We start from the raw sequence: 19,985 nt of genomic DNA, 5'->3' as shown, positions 1-19,985 counted from the left end.
ACATTATACCAACAATTGTATATGAACAAGCTCTATATAAGATAAATTGGAGATAATCAGAGGGAAGACATTTAAGATACTTAGTGTTGGCCAGACAGACTACGTTTTTTCATATTTTAGATATATATGACTCTGATAACATGGATATTTTCTTCTCTTGTGCTAGAAAATAAACCTCTAAAGCTTTAGTATACTATCTTCATGAGTTGCTGGGCTCCCCACCCCCTCCATTTTCCCTTAAAATCAGCACCTAGTGGTCAATCTTTTCTCTTTTTAAATGAAAGGTTTTTAATAACAAGAATATTTTCTTTCATTCCTACCTCCAACTTTACATCTCTCTGTACATCAGTACATCTGTCCATTGCAACAAACAAGCGTAATTAAATAAATAAACTCCCACAATGACCATAGTCGAGTTCACCATCTTTATGTCTCTTGATCTAATTCTCCAAATTTAGGTAGTCTAGATTTCAGACTATCCCTCTGCCTGTTCTTGAAGTTTTTGAGGAATTTTTTCAGGCCAGTGGGATTTGTCCAACCTTGTATTCCATTAGCACAGCCACTGAGAATCTAAGGTGACCTCTAGGCCACAATGAAGCAGAGACTTTAGTAGAATCATATGGTTTATTCCTCAGAACACAAGGATCGAAGGAAATCCAAAATATTATTTAGAACATTCCCTGACTGGTAGGCAGGTGTCATCAAGGTCAATGCAAAGACATATCGATGGACATATCCTGCTCTGAAATGCCTCTGGGAGAGATCACTTTGTATCTCTCAATATTGTCTACTAAATTATCTCCTTTGTCCTTTTCTAGATAAAGATGCACAATTAGGGGCAACTAGGTGGTGCAGTGAATAGAAAACCAGCCCTGGAGTCAGGAGGACTTGAGTTCACATCTGGCCTCAGACACTTGACACTTACTAGCTATGTGACCTTAGGCAAATCACTTAACACTGATTGCCTTGCCTCCCTCCTCCAAAAAAAAAAAAAAGTTGCTTAATTAACTCATGGGACTGTTTAGAGAATTATGCAATAATATGGACTTTGAGTCTACATGTTCTCTGGTCACAAACTGAATCCCATCCTGTTGTTTCACAAATGTAAGAGTGTACGCATAAGTAAACTAACTCTCACTATTACTAAAAAAAAAATAGCTAAGAAAACATATCATACTTTGCTAGCATCACCTTTGAAAACAAGGCTTATTCATAGTTTGAGCTCAATTCATACTAATAGCATGGGATGCAAATCACTCTACCCCCTTGAATATTTACTCTTCCAATTGCTATTAAGAGCTCCAGGTTCCTCCTTGATTTCTCCCCCCTTATGTACCCCACATATACAATCTGTTGCTATAGCCTGTCATTAATACCTTCACAAAATCTTTTATATGCAGCCCCTCCTTTCAATTCAAATAGTCAATACCATAGTAAAAGCTCCCTTCAGTTCTCTCCCAGATTATCTCAATAGTCTAGTTGGAGTCCAGTTAGTCTCTGTGCTTGAAGTCTCTCTCCACTCGAATGCATTTTCCACTCAGCGGCCAATGTGACTTCCCTAAAGTTCAGATATGGCCAGGATGTCCTCAATAAACTCCTCATCTAACTCTAGGAGCTCCCTACTATCTCCATGACCAAATATGAAATCAGCTGTTGGCATGGAAAGCTCTTCTCAACCTGGCCTTTTCCTACCCTTCCAGTCTTACACTTTACTTTTTCCACTCATTCTGTGATCCAGCTGTTACTGTGTGACTGTTAATCACACAGTCCCTATCATGTCTCTGTTCCTTTATTCTCTCTCTCTCTCTCTCTCTCTCTCTCTCTCTCTCTCTTCTTCCCTCCTTCCCTCCCTCTCTCTCTCTCATTTTGTCTCTCTCTCAACACATACACACGCGTACCACAACTGGAATTCTCTCTTCTATTTCTCAATTTCTAACCTTCATTAATATCTAACCTTAATTTTTAACTTCTGCCTCTTAATTTCTAACCTTAGTGTAACCTTAATTTCTAACATCTACCTCTTAATTTCTTTAGTTTCCTTCATAATTCATTTCAAATTATACCTTCACCAGGAGATCTTTCCCTCAGATACAGTTTCTTACTCTCTCAAATTATTTTTTATTTACTCTGTATACATCTCATATGTGCCTAGTTTTTGAATCATCTCCCCCATTCAAGGATGAGTTCCTTGGAGGCAGGGAAAATGCTTTGAATTTTCTTTCTGCTGTTAGCCTATAATGTAGAGCTGGGTCCATAATAAGTGATTTATAAATGTTTGTTGACTGACTGACTCTCCAAATTCAGATCTCCAGCACACTTACAAGATTGTGATTTGGGAGATGACCAAAATTTCATGGGTTCATAGAGCTGGGAAGGAAGGCATTAAGACATATGGTCATTCTGTTTATTGCCTTTGATCATAGTCAACAGCCTCCTTTTTGCTGCTTTACTTGAATTTCCAAAGAAATGAAGATAAATACAATCCTGAAAGTGCCCTCCCCTGACCCAGTATAGTCCACAATTAGGCTTTCCTTTAGTGGAAGGTGACCTTATACAATGAAGCCTGACTGGGAAACTACATGGAACTTTTGACCAGTGTGATAGGGAGGTCTTATTATCTAATGAAAACAAGTTAGGGCTTTCCTTAATCATGTTTAAATGCAGAAGCCTGATGGTTAATTAAATCCAACCTCACTTTTCAAACTGGTCTCTTAGTATTTTGGACCCAGAATACTCAGGGTCACATAGCAGCTCTGCCTCATGCTACCTGTGAGGCTTTCAGCAAAACATTTAATCTGTCTCTCAGCTTTAGTTTCCTCATATGTAAAATGAGGTGTCTGGCTTCAGTAACTTCTGAAGTCCCTTCTGTCTCTAGACCTAGGATCCTGTGTCTCAGAAGAAGAAGGAGATTATGAACATCACCCCTCAAATCTATTATTCTGATGATTCTAAATGTCTTGAGTCCATAATACTCTTGTTGTTTTCTGTTCAAATGGTTGGAGCCATGGGCTAAGATCATCTTGCTTGTCTTATAACACTGTACATGTTTTTGATCAAAACTAAGAAGTTGTCGCTTTTTCTCCTCAAAGTCAAAACCTAACCCAAAGGCACAGTCTCAGGGGAGAGAGATGTTTTAGCCACAATACTTAGTTGTAATGCCTAATACCCATGTAATGATGGAATTGGCTTTGGAAAACATTTGGAAACAATCTTCAGCTTTTGAGATGGGATCAGAACAGGAAATCATAAGGCTATGTGAAACCTCCTCCCTTACCTCCTAGTATCCTACACCCTGGTGTCAGAGAGCATCCGTAATCTACCAGGCCCCTGGAAGTAATCCTTAGCTGCCAGAAGTTTGGAAAGTGGATTGGTGATCAATGAGTGAACATCACCAAAGAAAGAAAAAATAATAACAAAAGGGCATTTGGCAAAGATACTGTGACTTCAGTGCAGATGTTGGAGGTCCCCAAATATCTCATCAAACAGGAAACAAATGGACAAAGGGAAATGTTTTTAAGTAGCATGCACTTAACCCAGGGAACTCAAAGACACATGATTTTTTTTATTGAGCCAAAGGACTTTGTAACATTTGTCAAAGGGCTGGACATTGTGATTAATATGAATAACATCTGTAGCTTTGCTACTCAGGGATGAAAAAGAAGAGGCTGACCCATCTTCTGGCTTTTGTAGTGGAAACTGACATCTGGCAGAGCTCTTGTAGGAAGGTAAGGTGCCCAGTGGGTCAGAAGTCATTTTAGTAGTATGAGTTCATGTCACCCAGAAACATCACAAGAAGCTACAGGTAGAAGAGAAAACTGTTTAGGCCCTAAATTATTAAAATATATCTCTTGGTTAACAAATACTTTTCTTCATCAAGTCCATAAAATCTTTACTGTCGTATTTGTTAAGGTAGTCACTGTAATGTCATATTGTCATATTTATATAGGTGTGCACACATAAATATAGCAGATAAATGGTTATAATTTTATTAAACACATTCTATATATGGTTTGTGCATCTGTTGACCTATTATTTGTTTTAAAAAAAACAACCTAGACTAACAATGACTTGCTATTTCATCTCAAATAGATTGCAAGTCCCTCATTAATAGAACTGGAACCTTTTAGAAAAGGGTACTGGATTTGTAGTCATAAGTTAGGGGTTTGAATGCCAGCCCTGTTACTTGCTATATTTGTAATCTTAGTTGTGTCAGATCAACTCCTTGGACGTTAGTTTCCTCATCTGAAAACAAGGGCATTGGATGATAATGAGTGCTAAGCTCTGATCTTTTGCCTCTAAATTGTGTGGTCTCCTTTTCTTAACTGTGACCTATGTATAGGACTTCTCACCAAGAGGACACTCACATCAGTTCTTGCCAAAATTTATAATCTCCCCCAGCACAGTGTTCTACATACACAGGCCTTATACCTTACCCCTACCATATAGTCTGTAATCCAGTGATTTGTCCTCTTTCCCCAACACGTGGTGCTCTACTTCCTGACTCCAGATATTTTCACAGTATGTAATTCTGTGCTTATAACTCTCCTCCCATAATTTTACTCTGTTCCCCTTCATCTCTTAACTCTTGACTTCTCTAGCTTTTTTCAAGTTCCAGCTAAAATCTCACTTTTGACAAGAAGCCTATGTTACCACCCTTCAATTCAAATGCCCCCCCCCCCCCCATTGATTATCTCCAATTTATCCTCTATACAACTTATTTGCACAAAGTTGTTTGTATGCCACTTCCCTCATTGGACTGTGAATTTCTTGAGGCCAGAAACTGTCTTTTGCCTTTCTTCATATGCCCAGTGCTTATTACTGTCCTTGCCACATACAAAGTGATTATTGACTATATTAGGAACTTAATAAGTGTTTGTTGAATTGGATTGCCTGGATTAGTTTTCCCAACTTGAATTTATTGGAAAATGTTTGTGATGCCACCAGGAATGTGAGGTTAAATAATGATAATGGCTTAGGACTTTTTTGGTACTCCCAGGGCATGCAATCTTCAGCCTAGTTGAACCTAGAGAATGGGCAAAGACCAGAAAGTTGTATTTTCTCTTCTCTGGGAAGATGTTACTTGCCCCCTCCCCCACATTTTAACAAGTACAGTAGACTCAAAGAATTGCCAAATAAAGAGAAAGAAACCTCTCCACAAAAATATGTAAAACACTTTATTTTGAATTTTAATAATAGAATTTTTCCATACTATTTACTATTTCTGTGATCATGGTCAAATAATATGATTTTTATGAGCCTCAGTTTCCATGTCTATAAAATCAGAGAGGTAGTGTACTAGGCAATCTCTAGAGTCCAATCTAACCCCGAAGTCTCAGGATCCTAGATACAACATTTGACTGGCTATCATCTTTTTTTCTTGTTCCAACCAGTCCTCATTCTCATTCCAGTGCCAGTCTTTGAGGTATATGGGCAGAGCTTCCATGTTCATCTTCATTACCCACCAAGTACAGTCAATTGTGTAGCATGTTTCAGTTTCTGGAGAAAGGAATAGAAAATATAATCATTAGAGGCCAGATTCTCTTTGTTCTTTTGAAAGAGTCTGTCAGCTGGGGGCTCTGCTCAGCATCAAACCCAGGATGCTGTAGGTTGCTTCATGAACTCAGCGAATCAGGGCAGTTTGTTCAGAAGTGATGGAGGGAGTGAGGGAGGGGACTGTGCTGTGTCACCCCCACAGTCACAAGATGAGAACTATATTTATAAAAGTGAATTCATCACAGGCTCAAGTCCCTTGGAGAATAAATCCAAAGCTCTGACACTATTACAAAATCCAGAGAAGTCAGTAAATAAAGGATTTTGAGGCAGAGATGCCTTACATCATACCTAAGCAAGCAAAAAACAGAACCAAATCCCAGCAATTACATGGGGCTCTTAATATAATAAAGAGATTTGCTGAGCTACCAATTTCATTTCAGACTAATTACTAATCACCCTGGGTGTACCACAGACACACTCTAAAATGCCTTGCTAACCTCAGCAAGGAAGAAAATACCTCCAAGGATCACAACAGACCTAAACTTGTGGAAGACATACAGTACTACCTGTGTTTTTGAATATAAAACATTTACTTCCTTTTGATTATGCCTGATGTTACATCAGCTTCATTAATAGGGGACTTGGGCTCCTATAGAGCATAAAATGGCTAATCCTTTTGAGAACAGACAAGTCGCTTTCTAGCGAACAATACAGAGACCAGAGCAGACACCACATCTCCTGCCAGAGTCCCACAGCATGCCCCTTCACAAAGCTTTCCTTTCTTCTCAAAAATAACAGCATTCACCTCATTTTCTACCTGAAGGTCATTCGATTAAAAACATAGGATGGAGGTTTAATGATCCGGTTTCTTAATATAAACATTGAGTGCATAACAAAGAATGTGCCATGTTCATGGGTGAGAAAAATCCACACACACAAAGGCAATGAAAATGTCACCGAAGGGACATAAACTGATTGTAAAGAAAAAAATGCAAGTCCGGAATCTTCGATTGCCAAACACAACTGGAAAGCAAACTTTCTTTTCTATGGTATAGAAGTCAAAGAGGGCTTTATTAGCAACTCAAGCCTCTCACAATATATAAAAGGACTAGTTATGAAAAGTTTTAATGTCTGGACATGGGGAAGGCATTCTGTTATAAAATGCATAGGGGGGAAAACCAGGAGTTTGTAGGTGAATTGATTCAGGGACACTGAACACAGAGCTTTGGTGCCATAGGTTCTCTCAGGGGGGTGAGATCAGCCTGAATTGAGGATTTTACCGTAAGGAAAATAAAAGCCACCAGAAATGACGAGGTATGGTTAAATTAACAATCTTCAACAATACCCCTGTGGGATGCTAATTTCAAAATTTTGCATAGTGATGTAGGATGGTAGATCACAGTGAGTTCAAATTCAGAAACTTTTGAATACTTATCAGATTGTATAGCTCTTCTGAACTTCAATTAATTAACTTGCAAAATGGGTTGATAATTTATGGACACAGTTATTATGGGGAAAGCTTCTTGTAATTCTTACAGTACTATATGCATGTGACATATATATGCATATATATACACACATATATCAGCACTTATAGTGTTATATGAAGTGGCATATACATATATATGTTTGTATATATATCAACAATTATATTTTTATATAAATAAAGCATCTTCTGTGTGTGTCTGTTTTGAATAAGTATCAAATTTCTCCCCAGACTTCTTTCAATTCCTTGAAAGAAGATAGATAATGAAAAGTAAATGATAAAACACTTTCAAATCAGATTTTTCAAGTTTAAAAAAACAAACAAATCATAAGTGTTAGAACTGCTTCACTCCCTTGGAGAACTTATAAGTGAGAAAATTAGTGAAATTTAACCCTGAGGAAATTTGCCATTTCACTCCACTCCATGTGTCTACGAGCTCATGGTATATCCCTGCTTTAAACATAGAACTACTTGGTCTCCAGGAAAAATGAAGACTGGTAAACACTCAGCAGGTAAAACAAAGATGCATTTATTTGCTGGCATGTTTTACTGTAAACTGTATGCAGTTTACCCATAAACTGGGTAAACTGTATCTTTTGTGGGTAAACTGTATCTTTTGTCTCATTGTCATACTATTCCTTCTAGCTAAATTCCTTGAGAAGATCATCCTCAAATGGTGCCTCCATTTCCTCTCCACTAACTTTTTTCTAATCTCTCTGCAGTTTGACTTCTGACGTCTTTAATGAAACATCTCTCCAAACTCACCAAAGATCTCTCAATTGACAAATTTAATGGCTTTTTCCATCTCATTAACATATCAGAACCATTTGATACCTTTGATCATTGAATATTCTCAGATATTCCTTGCTCTCTAAGTTTTCTCCTGATTCTTCTCCTGCCTGTCTGACCACCCTGTAGTCTCGTTTGCTAAATTGTTATCCATGTTAGACCCATTAAAAATGGCTGCCTTCATTCCTATTTTTCTTCCCCTAAAATGAAGATATGATCATCTCATTCCCCTCCTCAATAAACTCCATTGGGTCTCTATAAACCTCTAGAAGCAAATATAAAATCCTCTGTTTGTTATTCCCTGCCTATGCCCTTTCTGCATGTCTATTCTTTTTATAATTTACTGTTCTCCAAGCATCCTACAATCTACATTCTGCAATCCAGCTAAACTGGACCTATTTGCTGTTCCTTACACATGACACTTCATTTCCTATCTCCATGGTTTTGCCCTCACTATAATGAACTCTAGACTTGGAATGATCTCCCTTCTCACATCTACCTCTTAGTCCCTCATGGCTTTTCTAAGACTGAGCTTTAATCCTACAAAAGGCTTTTGCAATTCTCTAGCTGCAAGCACTTTCCATTCTGGGTTATCTTCCATCTACTCTGTATCTATCATAGCTACGTCGTTGTTTACTCCTCTTCCACTGAAATGATGTTAGAGCCTTTCTTTCTTTTTTTTTTTTTTACCTTTTTCGAGGACATCCCCAGCACTTGGCAGCGTCTAGAACATAGTAAGTGTTTAATAAATGCTTATTGACTGACTGACTGGAGAACTTGAAAAGGATCCAGGAGATGGACAAAGATAATTAAACTAAAAATCAAGACTTTGGATTAAAAGAACATATTTTGATGGATTCTTAACCAAACAAGAGATAATTACAAAAGATAAAAGAAAAAACTTGAATTATATGAATCTGAAAAGCTTCTCCATAGACAAAATTAATGCATTTAGGATAAGAAGGGAAGTAGTCAAGTGGGGAAAAAATCTTTGTATCCAATTTCTCTGATAAGGGTCTACCATCCCAGATATGTAAACAATCAGTACATGTATGCATTCGTATGTATACCAATAGCCATTTCCCTACAAATAAGTGGTCAAAGGATATGAATAAACCATTCTCAACAGAAGATTTGCGAAGTATTCACAACCACATGAAAGAATATTCCAAACCACTAGTAATAAAAAATGTGCAAATCAAAACAACCTTGAGTTTTCATCTCACACCATGAAAATTGGCAAAGATAACCAAAAAATGACAGTATTCAATGTTGGAGGGATGATGGAATGATAGGCATATTAATACATTGTTGGTGTGGCTAGGCAATTACACAAATATTTTAGAAAGCAATTTGGAATTATATAAACCATCCATACTTCTTTCTTCTTTTTAAAATAATATTTTATTTTTTCTCAATTACATGTAAAGACATATTTTAATATTCATTTTCTAAAAAAAATTTGAGTTTCAAATTTTCTTCCTCCATCCCTTACTTCCCCCCTTCCTAAGAAAATGTCCATGCCTTCTGAACCATTACTGGGCTTATAGCCCAAGGAAAGTAGGAAGCAAGTTCCTGTACACACAAATAAATTCATTGTAGTACTTTTTGTCATGGCAGAGAATTGGAAACAAAGTTGATGCCCATGGATTGGGGAATGGTTAAACACATTGTGGTATATGAATATAATGGAATATTGTTGGGCCATAAGAAGTGATAAATGTGATGAACACAGAGAAGTAAGGAAAGATCTACATGAACAGAGAGTGAAATAAGCAGGAAAAAAAGCAACATACAATGACTACAACCATGTAAATGGAGCAATCATACACAAAAATTGAAAGTGAGCATAGCTAAATTATAAAGATAAAGCACTGCTCAGATTAAGAAATATTGAGATGCTACTTCCAACACACAGTCATGGGATTTGAAGTTCATAGGTGTTGTGCATCACGCATAATTTGGACTTTTTAAACCTATTAATTCCTCTTTTTTTGCTTTTAAAAATATTATTTGTTATTTAGGATGGTTCTCTAGGAGAAGGAAGGAGAGAAATACTGGAGAAAACTATGACGATGTATAAAACCAAAGACATCGCTGAAAATGTATTTTAAAAAAGAATAGATTTATATATGAGAGTTTTTGAGCCCTGAAGCCCAGAACCTTCTATTCTATGGAACAGCAGCATATCCTCCAGAGAAACCCCCTCCCCTGCCTCTCACCCATGTTATAGTGGAGAGGAAGATAGTTCTCCAATCCCTGAATGACCCTCAAGAGGATTTCCTCTCATAAATTTACTGTAACATAGCCAGACCTCTGGGCAGAGGGACAAAGAATTAGACTATAGAACCTGTAGAATCAGAAAGATTATATAATCCCCATTATGGGAGATAGATTCTCATATATTGAGATATTGTTCAGGAAAAGTCCTGCTTAGAGACAGGAGGATGGATAAGAAGACCTCTAGGTCTTCTAGCCCTGTGAAATATAACTTATCTGTAATGTGTTTTTGCTATCATTGGGAGCACCCACCAATCTGTGGGAAATGTCAGGACCAGCTTTTTCCTTTAAACCTTGTAACAGCAAGGCTTTATGTGTTGGAGAGGATGAGTGAATGTGTGTGTGTTTCAGGTTCATTGCACTTCTCAAAGTATTTTTCAAATGTCTGGGGTTTAGAAAATCCAAGAACAAGAATCTGGTTTTTTTTTTTTTATAAGTACTTTCTCCTCATTTCTTAAATTGTAGCTCTTCTAAATCTATCAACATTTTCTTTCTTTTTTTTTTGTTTTTCTCCTCCTTCTTTTTCTCTGTCTCTATCTCTGTCTGCCCCTCTCTATCTCTGTCTCTGTATCTCTCTCTGTCTCTGTATATCTCTCTGTCTCTGTCTCTGTCTCTGTCTCTCTCTCTCTCTTTCTCTCTCTCTCTCTCCTTTTCTCTCAATAATGTGCTAGTTTGATATCTAAAGGGCCTTATGAGCTTTTTCATTAGAAACAGGAAACTATACTTTGCCAAAAGTAAAACACTTTTACTCCTGCAAATAAAAGGTGTTATTAAGGACAAATTATTATTCATATTATTTATTACAATAATGAGGAAAAAGAAGAACTTGAATCGTAAAGGGATTTAACTTGGCAGAAACCTCTATGCCCACAAAGTTCTATTTTGGCAAAACATAGTCATTCATACTTAATTCTTGCATTAAAAAAAAATAAGACCATATTCTTTTAAAACATCAAATATCTTCATTATTTAAGGACATATATGGTAGGTTATTTTATTTTCCATTTTACCCAGTTTTCTCAATCCAGTAATATACTATATATAATATCTATCTGGAAGGTTTGTCTCCTCCAAAATTTTCTCTTATTTGTCTCTTCTCTCTTCTATTTACTTTTGCTTCTCCTTCTTTGTCTTTTACTCTTTCTCTGCTCTCTCCTTGTATACGCATAAATTACACTTCCTGAATCAGTCAAATAATTTAGTAACCGATTTAGTAACTGATACAGTCATTTGGATCATTCATGTAATCAACCATTTTTCTTCTTTTTAAAAATTTAATGAAGAGGACAAGAGTCATTTATTTGCAGAATTAACATGGGAAAAATCTCATTACCACAAAGCCATACAAATGAGGTGTTACTCTATGTCCATATTGACACTTTGGTAGTCATGGCAGCTCTCATTTTTATAGTGCTTTCAACTCTACCAAGTGCTTTCCTTGCCCCAACCCTGAAAGGAAGGTAATGCAAGTGTGCTGAGTTTAACAATTCGAATAATTTATACCTTCAGGATATATATGCTTTAGTTCTTGGAAACTCTAGAGAACAAAATGTAATGTAGACAGCACTGGCATTCCAGAAATAAGTTGGATTTTAATGGCTCGGGCCAGCTAATTTATATTAATTTTTTCTTAGGAATATTTCTCGTATCAATCTTTCCTTTTAATTTCCTTATCCCTCTGGTGGATTATTGAATTTCAGTTCAACCAAGAATTGTTTATTAAAAACTTACCAAATACAATTTGCTATGGTAGACCTGGAGATGTCAATACTCCAAAGATTCTGTGATCTCATTCATGTAGGTATTGCCTCCAATGGTGCAGATTGTAACTCATGTCTTCTCAGTCATCTATGGGCTCTTTTCTACATCCTCCCAGAAATTAGTCACAGGATGTTCACCAAATAAGCTGGGGGAATTCTTCAGTTTGTCTTTACAATAGCTGGATGGCAATTAAATACATGAAATAATCAAATTGTCCTTTATTTTGATTACCTTACTGATCTAAATCAAGTCAAATCAGCAAACATTTAAGTGTCTACTGTGTACCAAACGCTATGCTAAGCTGAGGATGCAAAGAAAGAGAAAACCAGTCCCTGCCCTGATAGAGCTCACAGTCTAATGGGGAAGACAAGTATGTACAAGCAAGATAAATACAGGATGAATTGGAGGTAATCTCAGAAAGAAGACACTAGCATTGAAGGGAACATGGAAAGATTTCCCTGTAGAAGCTGGTCGTTTAGCAGAATCTTGAAGCAAGCAAAAAACTCTAAGAAATGGAAATGAGAGATTTCTAGGCATTTTTTCAGTCTATCATTTTTCCAGTCATGTCATTCTTTGATGACATCTTTTACTTCATTTTTGTGTGACTTCTCATTTGTATTGTATTCTAGCCTACTTAGGTACACCCATGTGCCTCTCCATAGCTCTTTCAGCAATTGTCAACTGCAGTTCTTCAAAGACTATAGAATTCTATGACCCAGAGCTATCCAGAATCATCAGAATAGTATGAATCTTAAAAAAAAATAGGTCATGTCTGGAAAAATTTTAGTCATTAAAAGAACTGTGGATTTTTTGAAGGTAATCTAGATCACTCTACTCTCCATTTCAACTCAGGGCCACCTCACTGTCCATTTGCAGTACATTTCTGAAATACAAGTACTTATGAATGAGCTCTATGGGTTGTCCATCCAACTGCATATCTTAGTTTGCATAATAAGCATTCTTCTTCCATTTGGTTCTTCCTATGTGGATAGTTATACCAAACTCTTTTGAGTCAATAGTTGATGTTAGGAGACTTTGCAATGTCCAACGTCTTGATAGAATGTCTATCTACAAATAGAAGCAGTTAAAACACCTCACCATCTATCTTTTGAACAATGTAATTAAAGATGGATACTGATTAGTTAGCCAGAGGGAGAAACCTGTGGCCTTGAGGCCACATGTGGCCCTCTATGTCCTCAAGTGTGGCCCTTTGACTGAATTCAAATTTCACAAAACAAATCTTACTCTATGGCCACACTTGAGGACCCAGAGGGCCACATATAGCCTCAAAGGCGTAGGTTCCTCACCCTTGAGTTAGTATTCAGAAAAGGGCTCCCAAGATGATAAGGGTATTGAGCCCATGTCATATGATAATTGATTGAAGAAGGAAGGGAATAAATATTTATTAAGCATTTATTATGTACCCACCACTGTGCTAAGCCCTTTACCAGTACTTTATCATTTGATCCTTACAACAAGCCTGTAAAGTAGGTGCTATTATTATCCTCATTTTAGAGTTGAGGAAACTGAGGCAAATAGAAGGTAAGACACTTGTCCAGGACCATGCAGCCAGTAAGTTTCTGAGACAGGATTGTAGCCCATGTCTTCCTGAATCCAAGTCTAGCCCCTACTTGTTCTGTTTTCCTGCATGGGTGGTACCAAGAACAATGGTTGGAAACAGCAAAGAAGCAAATTTTGACTTGACATCAGGAAAAAACATCCTAAAAATAATATTTAAGCTATTTAAGAGTGGAATATACCACTTTGGGAGTTGGTGGACTCTTCATCATTGTAGATCTTCACTTGGAGACCAGATAACTACTTGCGTATTTTATAGTGGGTATTCTTTTCATATATGGGTTGAAATAGAGGACTTCTAAGGTACTTAGAGATTCTAAATTCTGTAATTCCCTGTTTTTTTGAACTACAGGAAATCCTTCTTTGATATGAAACAAAGACCTAGGAGTAAGATAATGAAAATGGGATACTTTCCAATTTCTAGGTCCTTCTCCCCCCAGTCCATCCTATATAATTTGTCAGATTAATATTTCTAATATAACTTTCATATTACTTCCCAGATTGTGTCCCACCACCCCCCCCCACACCCACCTCCCGTAAAAACCTCCAAAAACTCCCCATTGGGAAATACATGAAATCCATTCTCTCCTATTATCTTTTGCAGATCTATACTCTGCTTCTGCCTCACAGCTATTGTACAGTCTGCTTACACCAGACTACCTGTCATTCTTTATACATGTTTTATACTTTCCTACTTCATGCTCATATTGCTCCTTAAACCTAGAATACCATCCCTGCTGCCACATATTTGCCTATTGAGATACTTCCTGAAAATCCAGTTTTGCTATTCCTTCTTTGAAGCCTTCCCAGTTCACCCGAACCAAAATGACTCCTGAATCCTTCCCAGATTGCCCCTGCTAAAAATGGCTCCCTCTTGACTGAGCTCCTATATTTCTGTACCATTTCTATGACTTCCCTAAGCATATGGCCTTATGGTATAGGCATTTGTGCCTTACCTCCCTGGAATAGAATGGGACTTACTCAAGGTAAGACACAATGTCTTATTGATTCCAACAATGCCAAAAAGAGTAGGCACTATGTAAATATTTTTGAATGAAAGAATACCTTGGAGACGGCTAAGAATATATTAAGCATAATAGCTTTAGGATTACAGATTCATGTTCTGAGGGCTACACTTGACCTCAGTCCTTAAAGTGCTACTTGTCTGCATTTGGCCACCATCTCCTTCAATTAATTTTATTATGAGAAGGCTTTCTCATTCACCCTCCTCAGCCCAGTGATTTCTTTGTAAAAAAAAAAAAAAATAAAGGGGGAAATGGGCTAGAATAGGAATGCTACTTTTATACTCTGGATTTCCTCAGTTACTTTAGGAATATTTCTTTTAATATTCTTCCTTGGATATCGTACAACCCTAATTGGCTTTGAGAGTTGGTGTCAAATGAAGTTTCTGCCCACTCACTACTGGAAATTTGAAAAGTGTTAAGAGAGTACAATACTCCAGTTCCATTAGTAGAATCCAACTGACTAGCTATAAACACAGAAGTTTTTTTTAAATTTGTTTTGTTTTAATTTTCACACACACTAACACATGCATTCCTACATGAATGGAAGGAGAGAGAAAGACAGAAATGAAAGATAATAAAGTTGCCACATTTAGATAAGCTGTGTGACCCTTGCTTCTGTAAAGAACAGGAAAAAAGGCATGTCACAAGAATTGTTGAACATGGAAATATGCAATGGTTCCATGTGGTTCAAAGATGCTTAATCTACATCTTTTAGCAGTTGCTAAGATATTATCTCCATGATCTTCCCCAAGATCTGAAATTTGGTGAATCTTCATAAGCAGCACAATCAACTATAAGGATGAAAATCAAATTAAATCAAGAAATATCAAGTGCCTGCCATGTGTCAGGCATTTGTTAAGCACTAAAGATAGAAAGACAGTTAAAACAAACAAAAATGAAATAAAAAACTTAGTCCCTTCTCTCAAAGAAGGTCTAGTCTAATGAAGGGGAGGACATGTAAAGAAGTATCTGTAAACAAGATACATACAGGATAAATTGGAGATAATCTTAAAGGGAAGGCACTAACAGTAAGGGAGATCAGAAAAGACTTTATGTCTTGAAAGTTGAAAAATTCAGACTAGTAGTTATATGGCTTTTTTCTAAGCAATGTGCCTGAAAGGAGCTCTTTTTCCAGAGAAAAACTTGTAGCAAATTGACTGACTAGATTGTAAAGTTTTGTCATTTTGCGGATAGAGGTTAATTCAGCAATGAAGGTGGTAAGGGAGGATGCAGTCCTTTTGAGAGTCCGAGCTGTGATCTAAAATCTTTTTTGGATGGTGATCTAGTGTACTTCATATTTTGTTCTGTGTGTGTGTGTGTGTGTGTGTGTGTGTGTGTGTGTTTACTCCAAACCCAACTCCCATGTTGCCTCTCTTATCTGTGTACTTGGAAGCGTGAATCAAATTGCTAATTATGTAAAGCTAATTGTCCCTTTCCATGACTAAATAAAACAAGGGAGCTACTGACCAAAGACTGTATTGCCTGATTCAGGTTCCTATCTCCCTTTCTCTGGTGGTACTGTAAATGGAGAGTCAAGTGACCAAAAGCAAGCTTTAGTAAGAGCAGGAAGAGGATGAAAGAGCCTGAATTATACACCACCTGGATGATTAGGGGGATCATCATGAATTGACAGTTAATGTCAGTAACTAATGCCTCCTCCCTGGATACCTCAGGAAAACTTAGAGTTGGGAATGGGGCCAAGATTGAGCCCAATTCTCTTTCCTTCCAGCATTCCACAAGATCAGAATGCCTTTCATTCATACTGCCACAGGGGAAGAGAAATCAGACAAGTCAGAAGAACAGATGTACTCATTGTAAACAAGAACAGGACCAGCACTTCCTAGGATAACAGTGAACCTTTTACTTGGAAATGGAGTGTTACTTGCAGAAAATCATTTGTGGGGCAGGTGGAGAAGGCCAATTTACCTTAATCATTATGTGCCTCAATTTGTACAGTAAACTATTCTCATAGCAAAAATATGAAAGCCATATCCCAAAGCATGCTTCACGTGCAGGAAAAAAATTGATGAGAAGACAATTTTAAACTGCATGGGCATTTTGAATATAGTACAATGAAAGTAATGGGCAGGTAAGAAGGTAGATTTTATACACAAGGTCGGTGCTGTAATTTTTCTAGTGATAAATATCATTTGTAGAAAAAAGTTAGAAAGATGACAAGAATGCTGACTGAACAAGTTTAACTAATTCTCTAATGCTTTGAACCTCTGGGGAACCTAAACTATGATTTTTTTTTTTTTTTGGTATAAGACCCTCTTGTTGAGCAAACTACCTTTTTCAGTGCAGATTGTACCTGTTCTACAACTTGCAATCTTAGAGATGTTTCTGGGGAAACTGACAGGATACATTTATACTCTTAAAATTTATTGAAAATTCTCCATCTGCTGAAGGGTTTTTGTTTATATGGGTTATATTTATCATATTAGAAATGAAAATATCAATTATAGCTAGGTCCTGATTAGTATGAATAGTGAATCCCCTGAAATAGTAGGATTATTCAAATTCTCATTTCTCATTTCATTGGGCTGGAACCAATGGCCATATTTTTATAAGTATAATTTCAAATAGTGTGAATTTGAATATACATGTCCACTCCAAGGGAATTCATTTTTCACACTAATCAAGATCTAGCTGCATTATAAAAATAGATTTGACCTCAGTGACTCACTGAAAAGGTCTGGGAGATGCCCCGGGGTTCTCTAGGCTATGCTCTGAGAACCGCTGGGTTAAGTGATTTTCTTGGGCTCAAATAGCTAACGTGTTAGAAGTGGAACTTCCATCCAGTTTTTACTGATTCCTCTCTGTCCACTACTAGGCCAAATCATTATGCCTCTTGATTTGGACAGTTAACTATCTTCATGGCAAAAATGTGAAAGCTATATCCAGAAATATGCATCACATGCAGGAGAAAAAAGATGAGAAGACAGTGTGAAATAGTGTGAGCATTCTGAACACGGTTGAGTGAGGGGAACAGGCAGGCAACATGGGAGGTTTTAGACACATGGTCTGTGCTGTAGTTTTGCTAGTGATAAATTTTGTTTGTAGAAAGGAGTTAGAAAGATGATAAAAAGGTTGAGAGATAAGAGAAGGGAGGATAAACGTGGAGAAAACATCAGGAGCCCCAGAAATAGCATCTTCTGCAAAGCAACAAGACTGCCACCTCAAGGTCAGAGAATGAGGCAACACTGTTCTCTTGACCTCCAGAGAACAGTGGTTTGTGAATCTCTCTATTCCAGACCCAAGAAAAACAAATCCAATTCCTTAGCACTTATTTGTACTTGAGGGTGTATTTATGCACACCAATCAGCTCAGCTATAGTCAGTTTGGAATGATTTTTTAAGTAAAATTCATTGAGGCAATTCCTGTGGGGAGTGGAAGCATGGTGATTGATATAAGATGAATTGTACAATGGGAAAAGTCCTATCAGATGACTTGAAACTTGGGCTCAAATTCTATTTCTTTATCACTTATTATCTGCGTGACTTTAGACAAGTCATTTAGGGTCTCAGTTTTCACATCTGTGAAATGGAAAAGTTGGTCTAAGTGGTTTCTGAAATTCATTCCTGCTGTAGGTCTATAATCATCCAACAACAAATAACTGGTTGGGTTGAATTTTTGTTGAGTGGTCATCATGCAAGCCATAGACTTTTAATTAGGTCAAATAAGTTGATTTGATTCATGAAAGAACTTGGCAGGCTCTGTTTGGCTCAGCACCCTTGCCATTGCTGGGCCATCTCCAGTTGTCCGGATTTTTTATCTGGCCATTGGCTCCGGAGGGGAAAGTGAGGCTAGTGACTTTGCATAGCCTTCTCTCACTTAAATCCAATTCACCTGTATATCATGGCACCTCCCTGATGTCATGGTCCTCCTTGAGAACAAAGGATAAACCACAATCCACACTTTACCTTGTTTTTGTACCCAGTATTGTTTCACAGAATCAAACAAGCATATTTGTAGCTCAGAGGACTCCTTGAGGTCATCCAGTCTAGCCTTCTCATTGTACACATGACAGACTAAGGTCCAGAAGAGTTAAATGACTTATTCAGAGTGGCACCTATAGTAAGGGCCATGCTGAGATTTGAATTCAGGTCCCCGATTACAAATCCAGCGCTCTTTTCACTTCTCATACAGTTTTCCATCTCAAGTTGTACTTCTTGATAGTTGCTTTATAAATTTCTTCACACATTGCTTTTGTCATCTCCTTCAGGATATTAAGCTTTTCTCAGACCAGCAGAGTGTCTTTCTCCATCCTACCACAGGACCTCACAAAAGGTTTTACGGGTCAGTTGTATAGTGTTATGTAATGTCAAATAAAGTAGGATCTTTTGTTGTTTTTGTTTTTCTATAATCAAGAAGTATAATGCCTCTATTAGAATGTAATTAAGAGGATCTTTCCCACCCATTTTGGAACCTGGCAAGCTTTGTAAGAAGGTACAAATGAGGCACTGGTTGGTTCTCAAGGGATGTGATGTCCTCTGGCTCTAAAAAGTGTATAAAGACTCTGAGGGTGAGGTTTTACTTTGGGGCTTAGTTTTTAGTAAGAAGGTTTGAGTGCCAGATGAGGACTCTGGGAAGCTGCTAAAGAGCCCCCCTCCCCACCTCTTGACTTTGAGAACCCAGATGTTAGTGCTTTCCTCTCTGGTAATTATGGTCAGACAGCTGTCTTTCTGTTGAATTATGGTCAGGCAGAGGAAACTATGTCTGTTCATTACTTAGGGGTTCAGGGTGTTGACTTCTCTGAACTAGGTGAATTCTATATGTGCTTGGTTAAAGGAATGATAACACGTGCTTGATTAAAGTGATTGTTAACCCTTCAAAAGTTGCCCTTCCTTTTATGAACACAGGTCTAAGAACCTGTGATAGCAAATTCCCTTGTGTATGTCGGGGTGCTTACTGATACATGAGAGCAAGAAATTAAACAATGGGCAGCTCACCTATTCTGTTATGGCATCGATAGGTCAGATGATATAGAAGACCCCCCATGCCCCCATGTTGGTTAGACCTCATGCGAAGGATTTTTATATGGATATGAACAAGAGTTATACCAAATAAACAGGCACAGATGGGTCATAGACTAACTGATCAAGTACACATTAGATGTTAGTAAAGTCCAAACTTCTACATTCAAGGAGAAAAATAGATACAAAACAATTACAGAAAACATCAGCTCCACTCCTCAACTCTCTCCATACACACACACACACACACACACACACACACATATATATATAGTGTGTATGTATATATGTATGAATATATACATATATGTGTGCATACACAGGACATATATGTGATGTGTGCATGTATGCCACACTGTCTTGAAGTAAATATTATAAGGGCATTTGGACTTTGAAAATCTAGAGAACTACTTCAATTCAACATTTCTTTTTGTTGGTACAATTCTGACCTTAAAGCAAAAGTTTTCTAAGAAGAGTAGAAAGTCTGTTCCTTTTAAATTAAACTTGGAACCAGGATGGGCAAGAAAGCCCTCAAAATAATTATATCAAATATAATGGTACTATTTCAAACTTCTTTTTGTTTTCCTTATGTAACCA

At 37.3% G+C, this 19,985-nt stretch overlaps 1 long non-coding RNA gene across 1 annotated transcript in view; it reads right to left on the bottom strand.

The window, feature by feature from the left end:
- Positions 1-5,211: 5,211 nt before the first annotated feature.
- The window catches only part of LOC140524124 (uncharacterized), a 76,557-nt gene continuing 61,783 nt past the window's right edge, over positions 5,212-19,985 (bottom strand). Inside the window, exons 3-4 of the long non-coding RNA XR_011973573.1 lie at positions 11,780-11,987; positions 5,212-5,496 (exon numbers count right to left, since the gene is read on the bottom strand). This is a non-coding gene — a long non-coding RNA (uncharacterized lncRNA). The remainder of the gene's footprint in view (positions 5,497-11,779; positions 11,988-19,985) is intronic.

The sequence above is a fragment of the Notamacropus eugenii genome, chromosome 2 (assembly GCF_028372415.1).
Source record: "Notamacropus eugenii isolate mMacEug1 chromosome 2, mMacEug1.pri_v2, whole genome shotgun sequence".
NCBI classification, from domain to species: Eukaryota; Metazoa; Chordata; class Mammalia; order Diprotodontia; family Macropodidae; genus Notamacropus; species Notamacropus eugenii.
Note: the sequence above shows the minus strand (reverse complement) of the source record. Positions and strands in the feature narration are given on the sequence as shown.